This window comes from Pseudophryne corroboree, chromosome 3 (assembly GCF_028390025.1).
Source record: "Pseudophryne corroboree isolate aPseCor3 chromosome 3, aPseCor3.hap2, whole genome shotgun sequence".
Classification (NCBI taxonomy): Eukaryota; Metazoa; Chordata; class Amphibia; order Anura; family Myobatrachidae; genus Pseudophryne; species Pseudophryne corroboree.
In genome coordinates this window covers 15,713,839-15,732,218 of record NC_086446.1, presented here as the reverse complement: position 1 = coordinate 15,732,218, position 18,380 = coordinate 15,713,839, and the positions used below count along the sequence as shown (strand labels likewise).

At 48.4% G+C, this 18,380-nt stretch overlaps 1 long non-coding RNA gene across 1 annotated transcript in view; it reads left to right on the top strand.

Annotated features, from left to right (window-relative positions):
- The window catches only part of LOC135057037 (uncharacterized), a 53,642-nt gene extending 37,366 nt beyond the window's left edge, over positions 1–16,276 (top strand). Inside the window, exon 4 of the long non-coding RNA XR_010244120.1 lies at positions 15,998–16,276. This is a non-coding gene — a long non-coding RNA (uncharacterized LOC135057037). The remainder of the gene's footprint in view (positions 1–15,997) is intronic.
- Positions 16,277–18,380: the final 2,104 nt, after the last annotated feature.

Here is an 18,380-nt window from a genome sequence, read left to right as displayed (position 1 = left end):
GTGTGATTGACAGGAAATGGGTGTTACTGGGCGGAAACACGGCGTTTTATGGGCGTGTGGATGAAAACGCTACAGTTTCCGGAAAAAACGCAGGAGTGGCCGGAGAAACGGGGGAGTGTCTGAGCGAACGCTGGGTGTGTTTATGACGTCAAACCAGGAACGACAAGCACTGAACTGATCGCACAGGCAGAGTAAGTGTGGAGCTACTCTAAAACTGCTAAGTAGTTTGTGATCGCAATATTGCGAATACTTCGGTCGCAATTTTAAGATGCTAAGATTCACTCCCAGTAGGCGTAGGCTTAGCGTGTGTAACTCTGCTAAAATCGCCTTGCGACCGATCAACTCGGAATGAGGGCCCTTATACACATTGCCTAAAGGTCATTTTAGCCAATATTTTTTATAACTTTTTGCATTAAACAAAGTGTGTCTACATTCACACAATTCATTTATGTTTCATATACACCTTATACACACAGGCTGAAGGTCATTTAATACAGTATTACTAATAACTTTTTGTGTATTAAACAAAGTTTGTGTACATTGAGACATCAAAAAACAAAGGTTTCACTATCTCACTCTCACTCAAAAAAGTCCGTATTTCGGAATATTTGGATATGGGATACTCAACCTGTATTACCTTATATTGCACAGGACTCTGGTGTATTCTCTACAGTGCATTTCTGTTATTAATCTGGTACATTATAATGCATGCACTAGCAGTCCATACACTCTTTAATAGTTAGCCAAGACTGTGAAGTTTGGCCACGCCCCTAAATATGGGCCCCTAAAAATGCATCTCCTCCCAGGTGGGCCCTTTATGCCCCAGTCCGACACTGTGTGTGTGTGTGTGCAGGTGTTGATATTGCACACACCAACAGATGGCTCAAACTATGAACAGCCCAGTTACTTAACCAGTGGTGTTGGTTTATTGATAGATAGCAGGTACAGTCGTACTCACTGTTACATGCACACTGCTGATGAATTGGAGCTTGTACTGTACACGACTAGTGGGCATATCAATACAAATCCTGGCAGCTGCGACATTTGCATATTTTCGCACAGCCACTTACCATATAACATTAATAATCCGTTATAACCAGCAATATCACCGGGACTGTCATTTGCTAATTATTAATCAGACTGAGTTGAAAAATATTAACAATCCAATCTGCTGGAGATTCTTGATTACTAATTATTCCACACTCACTGCAGGAATCCTCTATTACAGGTGTCTAACTGCTCTGCTATTTGTGTAATTATACCGTTTTAGATTGAATTACTTTTACAATGTTATTGTCTGTATTTTTTTATGCTACTCTGAAATGTCTGTTTTTAAACAGCAGTTTCTATACCTACCAACATATCTGGAATCTTCTTGAAGTGTCTAGTACATATTAATGAATATAACTACCGTATTTGCCGGCGTATAAGATGACTGGGCGTATAAGACGACCCCCAACATTTCCAATCAAAATATAGAGTTTGTTATATACTCGCCGTATAAGACTACCCCCTTCCACACACCAAATAAAACGTAAAAGAACATCAGATTTGTGACATACTGTATATTGGCCCTCATTCCGAGTTGATCGCTCGCAAGCTGATTTTAGCAGATTTACTCACGCTAAGCCGCCGCCTACTGGGAGTGAATCTTAGCGTCTTAAAATTGCGAATGACGTATTCGCAATATTGCGATTACACACCTCTTAGCAGTTTCTGAGTAGCTTCAGACTTACTCAGCATCTGCGATCAGTTCAGTGCTTGTCGTTCCTGGTTTGACGTCACAAACACACCCAGCGTTCGCCCAGACACTCCCCCGTTTCTCCAGCCACTCCTGCGTTTTTTCCGGAAACGGTAGCGTTTTTTCCCACACGCCCATAAAACGGCCTGTTTCCGCCCAGTAACACCCATTTCCTGTCAATCACATTACGATCACCGGAGCGATGAAAAAGCCGTGAGTAAAATTACTAACTGCATAGCAAATTTACTTGGCGCAGTCTCAGTGCGGACGTTGCGCACTAAGCAGAAAATCGCTGCAATGCGAAGAAATTTACCGGGCGAACTCGGAATGACCCCCATTATGACCTGATAAGAGATTTGGATAGGGAGTATTTATCAAGGTATGCATAAGAAGGGGGGAGGGGGCGAGGAGAAAGTTGTAAAATGTATAAAAGTATACCCCTGTGTGCATTTATTGGTACCGGTTTCACATGAGTGCCATTAGTATTAGTGCCATTACAGTACCTGTCATTGTCACCATTGTACGGCCACAACGCGACCGCAGCGCCTCCGGCCAGTCCCTGCATCTCCCTGTAATTGGCACTAGTGACCCGCCGCGGCCGCACTGGATTCCGCGCGATACTGGATGGTATGTAGAATGAGGTGGGCGGGCATCAGGAGGCCACTATGGGCACCGGGCGAGTATCGGAAGGCCACTATGGCAGCTATGTCTATCCCAACTGAAGTGCACCCGGCGTATAAGACGACCCCCCCACTTGGAGGCATGATTTTCAGGGCAAAAAAGTAGTCTTATACGCCAGCAAATACTGTAATTGAAAAAAAGCTGGCACTCCTTCACAAACATATGGTAAATGCCTGGTTGCCCTCCTAAAATACGTCTTGCAACGTATAGAAATAGCAGGTGGAAGGCGGCACGCCTAGGTCTTAGAAAACACTGGAAAAGATAGGTGCTGAACACCATAAACTGCAGTTTATCTTTTCCAGTGTTTTCTAAGACCTTGGAGTGCCGCCTTCCACCTGCTATTGAATATAACTATATATATATTTTCTCTAACGTCCTAGTGGATGCTGGGACTCCGTCAGGACCATGGGGGGATAGCGGGCTCCGCAGGAGACAGGGCACATCTAAATAAAGCTTTTAGGATCACATGGTGCGTACTGGCTCCTCCCCCTATGACCCTCCTCCAAGCCTCAGTTAGGTTTTTGTGCCCGTCCGAGAAGGGTGCAATTCTAGGTGGCTCTCCTAAAGAGCTGCTTAGACAAAGTTTTTTTAGGTTTAAATCTCAGTGAGTCCTGCTGGCAACAGGATCACTGTGTCAGGAATCGACTCACCAAGCTGACATCTGTCCGCCGCTGCGGACTCCGTCCTGGCTCCCTGCGGTCACCTGTCGTCCACGTCCCTGCCATCGGACGCCATCATGGGCCTGGGAGCGCTCCTGTGACAGCAGGCGTGTAGCACGCCGCGTTCCCGCTAGGCCGCGGCATGGGCGCCGCCATGACAGCTTCCAACAGTCAGCATACAGCGGCCAATCCGGTGCTTGGCCGCACCCACTTTTCCCTCACTCCACCAATGACTGTATAACCAGGGGTATATAAGAAGCTGCAGGATCAGTCTGCAGGCATCCTGGACTTTGTGTCACTCCTGCGACTCATGTGAAAGGATCTGGTTCCTGTTTCCTCCGTGTACTTGGATAACCTACCTGCTGTTCCTTGTTCCTGGCTTCTACCTGAGACTCAGTACTCCTGGTTACTTCACACAGCTCCGTGGAACTTCAAGTCCCAGCAATACCTGCATTCATCTACAGGCTTCACACTCATCACCATCTTGTGTGCTTCAGCCTAGCAGTAGAGACTGACTCCAGGTGTGTTCCATCTCTCCACCTGTGATACAGCTTGCTTGCTGTCAGTGCTTCATCACCTGCACTGTGGACATTGTCAGACTCCTGCTTCTGCTACCAGGTTTGCCATAACAACATCATCTCTGCTAAGTTCCATGTTTTAAACCTGCACTGGTTCCCATACCAGAATATTCTCACAAGTTATCATTCATCTGTTATCATCATTCCCGGTTATCATTTCTTCAGTCGTTACTCATTCTGTTTCCATAGACTTTCAGCTGTTACGCTGTACAAATTGACATTTGCATTTATTATTGTTTTTCTGCTGCCGTTCTGTGAATCATCTGTTAATAAATATCATTGCGCTCATGCGCAGAAACATAATCCAGCCTCCTCGTTTTCTCCCATCCACCTCCACTGACCCACTAGCGCCCCCTCCGGGGACACAGTCAAAACCAAATCTGACAGTAAGTCCAGGATCGATGGACTCGGATGGTGGACGGAGTGTGGGGTCAGAGGCCTTGCAAAATCTGGTCTCCCGTCTGGATGGTCAAGAGGCTGCGCAGCAGCAGATGTTCCAGTTCCTGCAAGGGATGTCCTCCCGGATAGATACACTACAGCAATCCCTGCCTAGTGTACACACTTCTACAGTTCCTGTTACTCCAGCACCTGCCAGTACTGGGAGTTCCTCTATGCCGGCTGCATCAGCTCCAGTGTCACGTCTGCACCTGCCCGTGCCAAGCAAGTATGATGGCAGTCCAAAGTTATGTCGCGGGTTTCTCAACCAATGTGAAATCCAGTTTGAGTTGTTGTCACATAATTTCCCCACGCCAAGATCCAAGGTTGCCTACATCATCTCTTTACTTTCTGGATCTGCTCTGAGCTGGGTGTCTCCTCTGTGGGAACGTGCTGACCCTCTGATTAACAACTACACTGAATTCGTGTCAACCTTCAGACGGATCTTTGACGAGCCTGGTCGTGCAACATCAGCTTCTGCTGACCTAATCCAACTTCGTCAAGGTACCCGTAGTATGGGACAATATGTCATTCAGTTCCAGACGTTGGCTGCAGAGATTCAGTGGAACAATCAGGCCCTGGTAGCAGCCTTCTGGCATGGACTCTCTGACCGGATCAAAGACGAACTGGCGACCCGCGATCTTCCTGTACCATTGTCTGAATTAATCTCCTTGTGCATCAAGTTGGACTCTCGCATCCGCGAACGCAATAATGAACGTGCTCGGAGTGAGCCACGCAGATCAAGGATGATACCTTCCGTACAGTTCCAGTCTCCTTCTTCTGACGAGCCTATGCAAATAAATAGGTCCCGCCTAACTCCTGAAGAGCGGTCAAGAAGACTTCGTGAGAGACTTTGTCTGTATTGTGCGGCTGCAGGTCATCAGATTAACTCCTGCACAGTGCGTTCGGGAAACGCCAGATCCTGACTTGTAAAGGAGGAGTCAAGTTGGGATCTTCTAGACAAGCTCCTTCTAATCAAGACCTTATCCTTCCTGTGACGTTAGAGACTTCAGTTGGGCTCCAGTCCGCATCAGCATTAGTGGACTGTGGAGCTGCAGGAAATTTCATCACCCAAGCTGCGGTAAATAAATTTTGCTTGCCTGTATGTGAACTTTCTTACCCAGTCTACATTACCGCCGTGGATGGTAGCCGAATCTCCAAGGGGAATATTTCTCACCAAACTGCACCAGTGGTTTTAGGAGTTGGGTTCCTACACTCTGAATTAATCAAGTTCTTGGTCATTCCTCAAGCCACCCAGGAGATCGTTTTGGGCATGCCCTGGCTCCAGCTACATAATCCACAGTTTGACTGGTCAACGTTACAGCTTACCTCATGGGGTTCACATTGCCATCAGTCCTGTTTAGCCCAAGTTTGTCCAATAAAGTCTACTGAAGTAAAGACACAGTCAAGTCTCCCTGCGGCTTATCAAGATTTCTCTGATGTCTTCAGTGAGAAGGCCGCGGATGTCCTGCCGCCCCATAGAGAATGGGATTGTCCCATCGATCTCCTTCCTGGCAAGAAGCCACCTAGGGGGCGTACCTACCCACTATCTGTTCCTGAAACTGAGGCGATGAGCGATTATATCAGGGAGAATTTACAGAAGGGATTCATCCGTCCTTCATCATCACCCGCTGGTGCAGGCTTCTTCTTTGTTAAAAAGAAGGATGGAGGACTGCGTCCATGCATTGACTACCGGGGCCTCAATGACATTACCATTAAAAATAGTTATCCATTACCACTCATTACCGAATTATTTGACAGAGTTAAAGGAGCCCGCATCTTCACCAAGTTAGATCTCCGCGGTGCCTACAATCTCATCAGAATCAGGAGTGGTGACGAATGGAAGACAGCTTTTAACACTCGAGATGGTCATTACGAGTACCTGGTAATGCCATTCGGGTTGAGTAATGCCCCAGCAGTGTTCCAACACTTTGTGAACGAAATCTTCCGTGACGTTCTGTATAAATACCTCGTTGTTTATCTGGATGATATCCTCATCTTCTCTCAAGACCTTCCATCTCATCGTCTACAAGTCCGTGAAGTCCTCCGACGTCTTCGTGAGAACCGGCTCTACGGTAAACTATCCAAATGTACCTTTGAAGTTCCCTCTATACCCTTCCTGGGTTATATAATTTCCGGATCGGATCTCCAGATGGACCCGACAAAGTTGGAAGCCATTGCCAATTGGTCCATTCCAAATTCTCTCAAGTCTATTCAGCGGTTCCTGGGATTTGCCAACTACTATAGGAAATTTATTCGGGGATTCTCCACTCTCATCGCTCCTATAACCAACCTGACTCGGAAAGGGGCAAACCATTCCAACTGGTCAGAAGAAGCTTTAGCAGCTTTCCAGAAGATCAAGCTGGCCTTTATGTCTGCTCCAGTTCTGTCCCAGCCAGATGTAAACAGACCGTTCGAGTTGGAGGTGGATGCCTCTACAGTTGGAGTTGGAGCTGTTCTCTCCCAGAAGGGAACCGATGGGAAAATCCACCCCTGTGGATTTTATTCTCGTAAATTCCTCCCTGCAGAAGCTAACTACTCCGTTGGAGATCAAGAACTACTGGCGATTAAGCTGGCCCTCGAGGAATGGAGGTATCTCCTGGAAGGGGCCAAACATCCGTTCAATATCTACACGGATCATAAAAACCTGCTATATCTAAAGGCAGCTCAGTGCCTTAATCCTCGCCAGTCCAGGTGGGCTATGTTTTTCTCACGTTTTAACTTTAAGCTTCATTTCCGCCCAGGTTCGCAGAATGTTAAAGCAGACGCTTTATCCCGATCTATGGAATCCGAAGAGGAAACGCCTGACTCAGTTCCACATTCCATCCTGAGTCCAGTGGTATTTGCTGCATCTCAAGTCTCCCCAGCTCCTCCTCCTGGTAAGACTTTTGTTTCCCCAGAACTCCGTCCCAAGTTGCTGTCTTGGGCCCATCAATCCAAGTTCACTGGTCATCCCGGTGTCCTAAAGACCTTCAAGTTCCTCTCTGAGACATACTGGTGGCCAAAGATGAAGGCTGACATCAAGGATTTCGTGGCATCCTGTCCTAAGTGTGTGCAGCACAAGACTCCTCGTCAGTCTCCAGCAGGTCAGTTACAACCATTGTCTGTTCCAAGTCGTCCCTGGTCACACCTGTCCATGGACTTTATCACCGACCTTCCTCCTTCTCAAGGATACAATACCATCTGGGTCGTAGTGGACAGATTTACCAAGATGGCCCATTTTGTTCCTCTCCAGGGTCTCCCTTCTGCCCCGAAACTTGCCCAAATCTTCCTACGGGAGATTTTCCGCTTACACGGTCTACCCTCTAAAATAATATCCGACCGAGGTGTACAGTTTGTAGCGAGGTTTTGGAGGGCTCTCTGTTCTGCCATGCAGGTCAAGCTGAAGTTTTCGTCATCTTACCACCCTCAGACGAATGGGCAGACAGAGAGGGTAAATCAAGAACTAGAGACGTTTTTAAGATTGTATGTTTCATCTTCTCAGGATGACTGGTTCGATCTGCTCCCATGGGCCGAGTTTGCCCACAACTTCCGCTACCACACTGCTACTGGGACAACACCATTCTTTGCAGTATATGGGCAGCATCCTCGTGTTCCAGACTTCCAAGAACTCCCTCATATGGATGTTCCTGCTGCCACTACTGCTCTGACTCAGTTTTCTTCAATCTGGAGGAAGATTCACATTTCTCTCAAGAAGGCCTCCAGCCGGTATAAATACTTTGCTGACCGCAAAAGACGCGCGGTTCCTAGCCTGAAACCTGGGGACAAGGTTTGGCTGTCAACCCGTAACCTCCGTCTTAGGGTCCCGTCTATGAAATTTGCACCACGTTTCATTGGTCCCTTTCCTGTCGAAAAAGTCATCAACCCTGTGGCCTACAAACTGAAGTTACCACCTTCTCTTCGAATACCTAATGCTTTTCATGTTTCTCTCCTCAGACCTTTAGTCCTGAACCGCTTTCAAAGAGCTCTTCCAGTTGGCCCCAAAATTCGAACTCAGCGGGGCGTGGAGTTCGAGATTGGCAAGATTCTGGATTCCCGTTGCCGGTATGGTCGTCTTCAATACCTTGTCGATTGGTCCGGTTATGGCCCAGAGGAGAGAAGTTGGGTAAATTCGTTGGATGTCCATGCTCCAAGGTTGGTCCGTGTCTTCCATAACACTCATCCTTCCAAGCCACGTGGGTGTTCAGTGCCCACCCTTAAAGGGGGGGGTACTGTCAGGAATCGACTCACCAAGCTGACATCTGTCCGCCGCTGCGGACTCCGTCCTGGCTCCCTGCGGTCACCTGTCGTCCACGTCCCTGCCATCGGACGCCATCATGGGCCTGGGAGCGCTCCTGTGACAGCAGGCGTGTAGCACGCCGCGTTCCCGCTAGGCCGCGGCATGGGCGCCGCCATGACAGCTTCCAACAGTCAGCATACAGCGGCCAATCCGGTGCTTGGCCGCACCCACTTTTCCCTCACTCCACCAATGACTGTATAACCAGGGGTATATAAGAAGCTGCAGGATCAGTCTGCAGGCATCCTGGACTTTGTGTCACTCCTGCGACTCATGTGAAAGGATCTGGTTCCTGTTTCCTCCGTGTACTTGGATAACCTACCTGCTGTTCCTTGTTCCTGGCTTCTACCTGAGACTCGGTACTCCTGGTTACTTCACACAGCTCCGTGGAACTTCAAGTCCCAGCAATACCTGCATTCATCTACAGGCTTCACACTCATCACCATCTTGTGTGCTTCAGCCTAGCAGTAGAGACTGACTCCAGGTGTGTTCCAGCTCTCCACCTGTGATACAGCTTGCTTGCTGTCAGTGCTTCACCACCTGCACTGTGGACATTGTCAGACTCCTGCTTCTGCTACCAGGTTTGCCATAACAACATCATCTCTGCTAAGTTCCATGTTTTAAACCTGCACTGGTTCCCATACCAGAATATTCTCACAAGTTATCATTCATCTGTTATCATCATTCCCGGTTATCATTTCTTCAGTCATTACTCATTCTGTTTCCATAGACTTTCAGCTGTTACGCTGTACAAATTGACATTTGCATTTATTATTGTTTTTCTGCTGCCGTTCTGTGAATCATCTGTTAATAAATATCATTGCGCTCATGCGCAGAAACATAATCCAGCCTCCTCGTTTTCTCCCATCCACCTCCACTGACCCACTAGCGCCCCCTCCGGGGACAGTCAAAACCAAATCTGACACACTGCATTGAGGGACTTAGGGGAGAGATTTCCAACTCACCTGCGTGCAGGATGGATTGGAGTCTTAGGCTACTGGACACTTAGCTCCAGAGGGAGTCGGAACACAGGTCATCCTGGGGTTCGTCCCGGAGCCGCGCCGCCGACCCCCCTTACAGATGCTGAAGATCGGAGGTCCGGAAAGCAGGCGGCAGAAGACTCCTCAGTCTTCATGAAGGTAGCGCACAGCACTGCAGCTGTGCGCCATTGTTGTTACACTTCTCACTGATCAGTCACGGAGGGTGCAGGGCGCTGCTGGGGGCGCCCTGGGCAGCAATATAAAATACCTTTAGTGGCGAAAAATACATCACATATAGCCATTAAGGCTATATGTATGTATTTAACCCAGGCCAGTTTTCTTAAAAACCGGGAGGAAAGCCCGCCGAAAAGGGGGCGGAGCTTATTCTCCTCAGCACTCAGCGCCATTTTCCTGCTCAGCTCCGCTGGTGAGGAAGGCTCCCAGGACTCTCCCCTGCACTGCACTACAGAAACAGGGTAACAAAGAGAAGGGGGGCATAATTTGGCGATATTTATATATTAAAAGCGCTGATAACAAAAACAACACCTTCTAGGGTTGTTTATATACATTTATAGCGCTTTTGGTGTGTGCTGGCAAACTCTCCCTCTGTCTCCTCAAAGGGCTAAGAGGGTCCTGTCTTCGATTAGAGCATTCCCTGTGTGGCTGCTGTGTGTCGGTACGTGTGTGTCGACATGTATGACGACGATGTTGGTGTGGAGGCAGAGCAATTGCCGGTAATGGTGATGTCACCCCCTAGGGAGTCGACACCGGAATGGATGGCTTTAGTGATGGAATTACGTGATAATGTTAGCACATTACAAAAGTCAGTTGACGAAATGAGACGGCCGGAAAACCAGTTAGTACCGGCTCAGGCGTCTCAGACACCGTCAGGGGCTGTAAAACGTCCCTTACCTCAGTCAGTCGACACGGGTACCGACACAGATGAATCTAGTGTCGACGGTGAAGAAACAAACGTATTTTCCAATAGGGCCACACGTTATATGATCACGGCAATGAAGGAGGCTTTGCAGATCTCTGATACTGCTGGTACCTCAAAAAGGGGTATTATGTGGGGGGTGAAAAAACTACCTGTAGCTTTTCCAGAATCAGAGGAATTGAATGACGTGTGTGATGAAGCGTGGGTTAACCCCGATAGAAAACTGCTAATTTCCAAGAAGTTATTGGCATTATACCCTTTCCCACCAGAGGTTAGGGCGCGCTGGGAAACACCCCCTAGGGTGGATAAGGCGCTCACACGTTTATCAAAGCAAGTGGCGTTGCCGTCTCCTGATACGGCCGCCCTCAAGGATCCAGCAGATAGGAGGCTGGAAACTACACTGAAGAGTATATACACACATACTGGTGTTATACTGCGACCGGCAATAGCCTCAGCCTGGATGTGCAGTGCTGGGGTAGTGTGGTTGGATTCCCTGACTGAAAATATTGATACCCTGGATAGGGACAGTATTTTATTGACTCTAGAGCAATTAAAGGATGCGTTTCTTTATATGCGAGATGCTCAGAGGGATGTTTGTACTCTAGCATCAAGAGTAAGTGCGATGTCCATATCTGCCAGAAGAAGTTTATGGACGCGACAGTGGTCAGGTGATGCGGATTCCAAAAGGCATATGGAAGTATTGCCATATAAAGGAGAGGAATTATTTGGGGTAGGTCTTTCGGACCTGGTGGCCACGGCAACTGCCGGCAAATCCACTTTTTTACCTCAGACCCCCTCCCAACAGAAAAAGACACCGTCTTTTCAGCCGCAGTCCTTTCGCTCCTATAAAAACAAGCGAGCAAAAGGACAGTCTTATCTGCCGCGAGGCAGAGAAAAGGGTAAGAGAGGGCAGCAAGCAGCCCCTGCCCAGGACCAGAAGCCCGCCCCGGTTTCTACAAAGCCATCAGCATGACGCTGGGGCTTTACAAGCGGACTCAGGAGCGGTGGGGGGTCGACTGAAGATTTTCAGCAATCAGTGGGCTCGCTCACAGGTGGACCCGTGGATCCTGCAGATAGTATCTCAGGGTTACATGTTGGAGTTCGAAAGGTCTCCCCCTCGCCGGTTCCTAAAGTCTGCTTTACCAACGTCTCCCTCAGAAAGGACGTCGGTATTGGAAGCCATTCACAAGCTGTATTCTCAGCAGGTGATAGTCAAGGTACCCCTCCTACAACAGGGAAAGGGGTATTATTCCACACTATTGGTGGTACCGAAGCCGGACGGTTCGGTAAGACCTATTCTAAACCTAAAATCCTTGAATCTGTACATGCAGAAATTCAAGTTCAAGATGGAGTCACTCAGAGCAGTTATAGCGAATCTGGAAGAAGGGGACTTCATGGTGTCCCTGGACATAAAAGATGCTTATCTGCATGTCCCAATTTACCCCTCACACCAAGGGTATCTCAGGTTCGTGATACAAGACTGTCATTATCAGTTTCAGACGCTGCCGTTTGGTTTGTCCACGGCTCCTCGGGTCTTTACCAAGGTAATGACCGAAATGATGGTTCTTCTACGAAGAAAAGGCGTATTAATTATCCCTTACTTGGACGATCTCCTGATAAGGGCAAAGTCCAGAGAACAGCTGGAAGTCGGTGTAGCACTAACCCAGGTAGTGCTTCAGCAACACGGGTGGATTCTGAATCTTCCAAAATCTCAATTGACCCCGACAACACGTCTGCTGTTCCTGGGAATGATTCTGGACACGGTTCAGAAAAAGGTGTTTCTCCCGGAGGAGAAAGCAAGGGAGTTATCCGAACTTGTCAGGAACCTCCTAAAACCAGGAACTGTGTCAGTACATCAATGCACGAGTACTGGGAAAGATGGTGGCTTCTTACGAAGCAATTCCATTCGGCAGATTCCATGCACGAACATTTCAGTGGGATCTGCTGGACAAATGGTCCGGATCGCATCTGCACATGCATCAGCGGATAACACTGTCACCAAGAACAAGGTTGTCTCTCCTGTGGTGGTTGCAGAGTGCCCATCTGTTAGAGGGCCGCAGATTCTGCATACAGGACTGGGTCCTGGTGACTACGGATGCCAGCCTACGAGGCTGGGGAGCAGTCACACAGGGAAGAAACTTCCAGGGCGTGTGGTCAAACCTGGAGACGTCCCTTCACATAAATATACTGGAGCTAAGAGCGATCTACAATGCTCTAAGCCTGGCAAAGCCGCTGCTTCAGGGTCAGCCGGTGTTGATCCAGTTGGACAACATCACGGCAGTCGCCCACGTAAACCGACAAGGCGGCACGAGAAGCAGAAGAGCAATGACAGAAGCTGCAAGGATTCTGCGCTGGGCGGAAAATCATGTCATAGCACTGTCAGCAGTGTTCATCCCGGGAGTGGACAACTGGGAAGCAGACTTCCTCAGCAGACACGACCTTCACCCGGGAGAGTGGGGACTTCATCCAGAAGTCTTCCACATGATTGTGAACCGTTGGGAAAAACCAAAGGTGGACATGATGGCGTCTCGCCTCAACAAAAAATTGGACAGATATTGCGCCAGGTCAAGAGACCCTCAGGCAATAGCTGTGGACGCTCTGGTAACACCGTGGGTGTACCAGTCAGTGTATGTGTTCCCTCCTCTGCCTCTCATACCAAAGGTACTGAGAATTATACGGAAAAGGGGAGTAAGAACAATACTAGTGGCTCCGGACTGGCCAAGAAGAACTTGGTATCCGGAACTTCAAGAGATGCTCACGGAGGATCCGTGGCCTCTACCTCTAAGAAGGGATCTGCTTCAGCAGGGACCTTGTATGTTCCAAGACTTACCGCGTCTGCGTTTGACGGCATGGCGGTTGAACGCCGGATTCTAAAAGAAAAGGGCATTCCAGAGGAAGTTATTCCTACCTTGATTAAGGCTAGAAAGGAAGTGACTGTACAACATTATCACCGCATTTGGCGAAAATATGTTGCGTGGTGTGAGGCCAAGAAGGCCCCAACGGAAGAATTTCAATTGGGTCGATTCTTACATTTCCTGCAAGCAGGATTGTCTATGGGCCTAAAATTGGGGTCCATTAAAGTTCAAATTTCGGCCTTATCAATCTTCTTCCAGAAGGAATTGGCGTCAGTGCCTGAAGTACAAACTTTTGTCAAAGGTGTACTACATATACAACCCCCAATGGTGCCTCCAGTGGCACCGTGGGATTTGAACGTAGTTTTGAATTTTCTCAAATCTCATTGGTTTGAGCCTCTAAAATCGGTAGATTTAAAATACCTTACATGGAAGGTAACCATGCTATTGGCCCTGGCTTCAGCCAGGAGAGTTTCAGAGTTGGCGGCTTTATCGTACAAAAGCCCATATCTGATTTTCCATTCGGACAGGGCAGAACTGCGGACACGTCCTCATTTTCTCCCTAAGGTGGTTTCGGCTTTTCACTTGAACCAGCCTATTGTGGTGCCTGCGGCTACTAGCGACTTGGAGGACTCCAAGTTACTGGACGTTGTCAGAGCATTAAAAATATATATTTCAAGGACAGCTGAAGTCAGAAAATCTGACTCGTTGTTTATATTGTATGCACCCAACAAGATGGGTGCTCCTGCGTCTGAACAGACGATTGCACGTTGGATCTGTAGCACAATCCAACTTGCACATTCTGTGGCAGGCCTGCCACAGCCTAAATCTGTAAAGGCCCACTCCACAAGGAAAGTGGGCTCATCTTGGGCGGCTGCCCGAGGGGTCTCGGCATTACAACTTTGCCGAGCAGCTACGTGGTCAGGGGAGAACACGTTTGTAAAATTTTACAAATTTGATACTCTGGCTAAGGAGGACCTGGAGTTCTCTCATTCGGTGCTGCAGAGTCATCCGCACTCTCCCGCCCGTTTGGGAGCTTTGGTATAATCCCCATGGTCCTGACGGAGTCCCAGCATCCACTAGGACGTTAGAGAAAATAAGAATTTACTTACCGATAATTCTATTTCTCATAGTCCGTAGTGGATGCTGGGCGCCCATCCCAAGTGCGGATTGTCTGCAATGCTTGTACATAGTTATTGTTACAAAAATCGGGTTATTACTATTGTTGTGAGCCATCTTTTCAGAGGCTACTTCGTTTTTTGTTATCATACTGTTAACTGGGTTCAGATCACAAGTTGTACGGTGTGATTGGTGTGGCTGGTATGAGTCTTACCCGGGATTCAAGATCCTTCCTTATTGTGTACGCTCGTCCGGGCACAGTACCTAACTGAGGCTTTGAGGAGGGTCATAGGGGGAGGAGCCAGTACGCACCATGTGATCCTAAAAGCTTTATTTAGATGTGCCCTGTCTCCTGCGGAGCCCGCTATCCCCCCATGGTCCTGACGGAGTCCCAGCATCCACTACGGACTATGAGAAATAGAATTATCGGTAAGTAAATTCTTATTTTTTAACCTATCAAATTGTCTGTCCCATCAGCTCTGTGATCCATTGTCTGTCCCATCAGCTCTGTGATCCATTGTCTGTCCCATCAGCTCTGTGATCCATTGTCTGTCCCATCAGCTCTGTGATCCATTGTCTGTCCCATCAGCTCTGTGATCCATTGTCTGTCCCATCAGCTCTGTGATCCATTGTCTGTCCCATCAGCTCTGTGATCCATTGTCTGTCCCATCAGCTCTGTGATCCATTGTCTTTTCTCATCCAGCTATTGCTATTTAAACACTGTTAGGGGGGCTCTGTCTGCCATATAAAGGGCCAGTCGGGTAATCTGATGCCATACAAGGGGGCATGAGGAGGCTCTGGTGGCATATAAAGGGGCATATAGACAGTGTCGGACTGGGGCATGTAGGGCCCACCAGGGGGGGATGTAGTGGTAGGGGCCCATGTTTAGGGGTGTGGCCTGTCCACAGAGGGGGTGTGGCCTGCCACCTCATTGGTTTGACTAACTATTAGAGAGTGCAACGTCAGGACCCCTTCATAAATATATACAGTACATTCAGCTGCTGCATGCATGATTATGTACCAGATTAATAACAGCAATGCACTGTAGAAAATACACCATAGTCCAGTATAAGGTGACATATGTATGATGTATAATTCAAGTGCACAGTCTGGAACCTGATCCTTAGAGCAGAAGGTGGGCCCCCAGGCAGTGGGGCCCACCGGTGGTTTCCCCTGTACCCAGTCCAAGCCTGCATATGAAGCAGCAGATGGGGAGGGGGTGCACTCTATTTACTTAACTAATATCACTCAAAAAATAAGTAGATTCAGAACAGCCCTCATCATTACACTTATGTGTAAAAAGTGTCTCTCTGAAGCGCTGACGGCTGTGGGTTAGGTCTGTGGAGCTTGGCGCAGTAAGAGGGCACTACGACCATAAGCAATCGTAGGCCTAATTCAGACCTGATCGGAGCAGCAAATTTATTAGCAAATGGGCAAACCCATGTGCACTGCAGGTGGGGCAGATGTAACAGGTGCAGAGAAAGTTAGATTTGGGTGGGTTTATTATGTTTCTGTGCAGGGTAAATACTGGCTGCTTTATTTTTACAATGCAATTTAGATTTCAGTTTGAACACACCCCACCCAAATCTAACTCTCTCTGCACATGTTACATCTGCCCCCCTGCAGTGCACATGGTTTTGCCCATTTTCTAACAAATTTGCTGCTGCGACCAGGTCTGAATTAGGCCCATGGTCTCCAGAGGCCATGTGACTTACTCATTTTTTCTTATTTTCATTTAGAGTCTTGTCCTGGAAACGAGGAGTACACGACATGTCCAGGCTGTGAACCTACCTGTGAGATCAAAAACCCCATGTGTGTTCAAGCTTGCATCGGACCCGGACAATGTCAATGCAAGAAGGATTTTGTTCGTGACAGTAAAACTAAACTCTGCATACGTGTGGGAGAATGTCCCTGAGCGTGCCCAGCACAGGACACACACGCCATGACACAGATATACATGCATGCTGCCATATCATGTATGCTCTCTCCATATTCTAATAAAGGTGGGATCATTGCTGTCTGGCGTCTGTACTATATAACTGGAGTCACGCTAATAATCCAATGACAAGTGTGGGAGCAACGGATGGTGTAATAGTACCTACAAAACGTGGAACAAAATAAAGGGTTACACGTGGATGAGGTAGAACTGACGGAGCTGCCTCTGTATTACAGGGAATCTGCAGGTAGCACTCGACCAATCAGATGCACTGATAAATGAAAGCGGTTTAAGTAATCATTGACATTTCTGGTTGGTTGTCTGGAGGTGATGAGAGGGCATGGTACCAATCTGATGAGTGATATCAGCGCAGTACCATGCCTGACGCATAGACTAAGTGGAGGCCGCCGCTCCCTGATGATGGCTCATAGTTCGGTATCTCCATCTAGCAGAGTGGTCACCTATCTGCAACTTTATGCAAAGGGCGCTACAAAGTCCTTACTTGGTGTATAGCCAGGGCCGGCAACAGAAATCCTGGGGACCGGTACACTGATATCTCTATGCCCCCCCCAACCAACACCACCACACACACACACACACGTATTTTGTACTTCCGTGCACCAAAGGTATCAGGAAAGGGGTTGAAAGGAGCGTGTGGCTGCAACAATTGTACAGTGAATGCAAATAGTGGCAGAACACGGGGGGTGACACACAGGCTGGGACAGTACACAAATGCGGAGGGGTTGAAATAGTGACAGAACACATAGTGGTAGGAGGGTGAAACAATGGCTGGACCAGCATACAGAGGGGGGGTGAAATAGTGACAGAACACAGGGGGAGTGACATATCAGCTTGGACTGAACACAGAGTGGGGGGGATGGAATAGGAACAGAACATGGGGGGTGGTGGAATTGGTACAGAACACAGGGGGAATGAAATAGTGACAGAAGACAGAGGGGGGGGGGGTGACACAATGGCTGGGACAGCACACAGAGTGGGGGGCTGAAATAGTGACAGAACACGGGGGGGGTGACACAATGGCTGGGACAGTACATGGGGGATGGAATAGGAACAGAACACGGAGGGGGGGGGGTGGAATTGTGACAGAACATGGGGGGTGGAATAGTGACAGAACACGGGGGTGACACAATAGCTGGGACTGAATACAGTGGGGGGGTGATGGAGCAGTGACAGAACATGGGGGGGGGGTGATACAGAGGCTGGGATAGAACATGGGGGTGGGGTTGAAACAGTGACTGAGCACAGACCACCGATCCCACAGTCTCAGTGGTTATGCTAACCACTGCGCCCCTGTGCCCTCCCCCAGTCCAGTGACCTCAAGTGCTGCACAACTCAAACCTGCATCCAGCCAATAGGGATGCTGGGTTACTGGCTCCGGCGCTGCCTCACTCACTGGGGTCCGTCTGTAGGAGGGATATGGGATGGCTCTGCTGGTATTGTCTTTCCAATATTCTTCCTCAAGCAAGTAAAGCATGTCATTGCTCTCTTACCTGCATGAGAAGAGAATGCTGGCGCACACCAGTAGGCTCTCATCAGCCTGCACATACCCTCTTTGCCTAGATGAGTCAGATCATGTGCCACCTCAGCTAGACTTGGAAGATATGCTCTCGGGGCTACTGGCTTACCCTGTCCACCTGTCCACAGTCCTGAGGACTCCTGGCCATACTCCTTTGTCCTCCAGACTTGACCCTTCCTGTAGGGAACACAAATTTTTCATTTTAATTTACTATCGTGTGTTATCAGTTGTGTGAAGTAAACATCTCTGGATGAGAGGAGAGAGGGGGGAAAATAGTAAATAAAAAAAGAAAATGTCAGGTTTGGCATTCACCAACAGGCTGTCACACCATCATGCATATCGGTGTTTGTGCACAGTCTCCCTTCACCAGTATTCTCATTCTCCACCCTTTGTGCATGACCAGGCACACTGCAGTAATACTGGTGTCCTTATGTCCTTATGCTGGTGAGATATACTGGATTTGGGTAGAGCTCTGAAGGACCAATTAGGCATGTGGCGTTTGAACTGTGATCGGGCCCATGTATTGTACCCTCCTGTCGGTGAACATAAGAAATGAGGAGGAAACTTCACATAGAGGTTAGTAACAGATAAATTTGTAGAGGCAAAGAGGATTTTATAAAATTTGACAACTGGATTGGGCCACTATGGG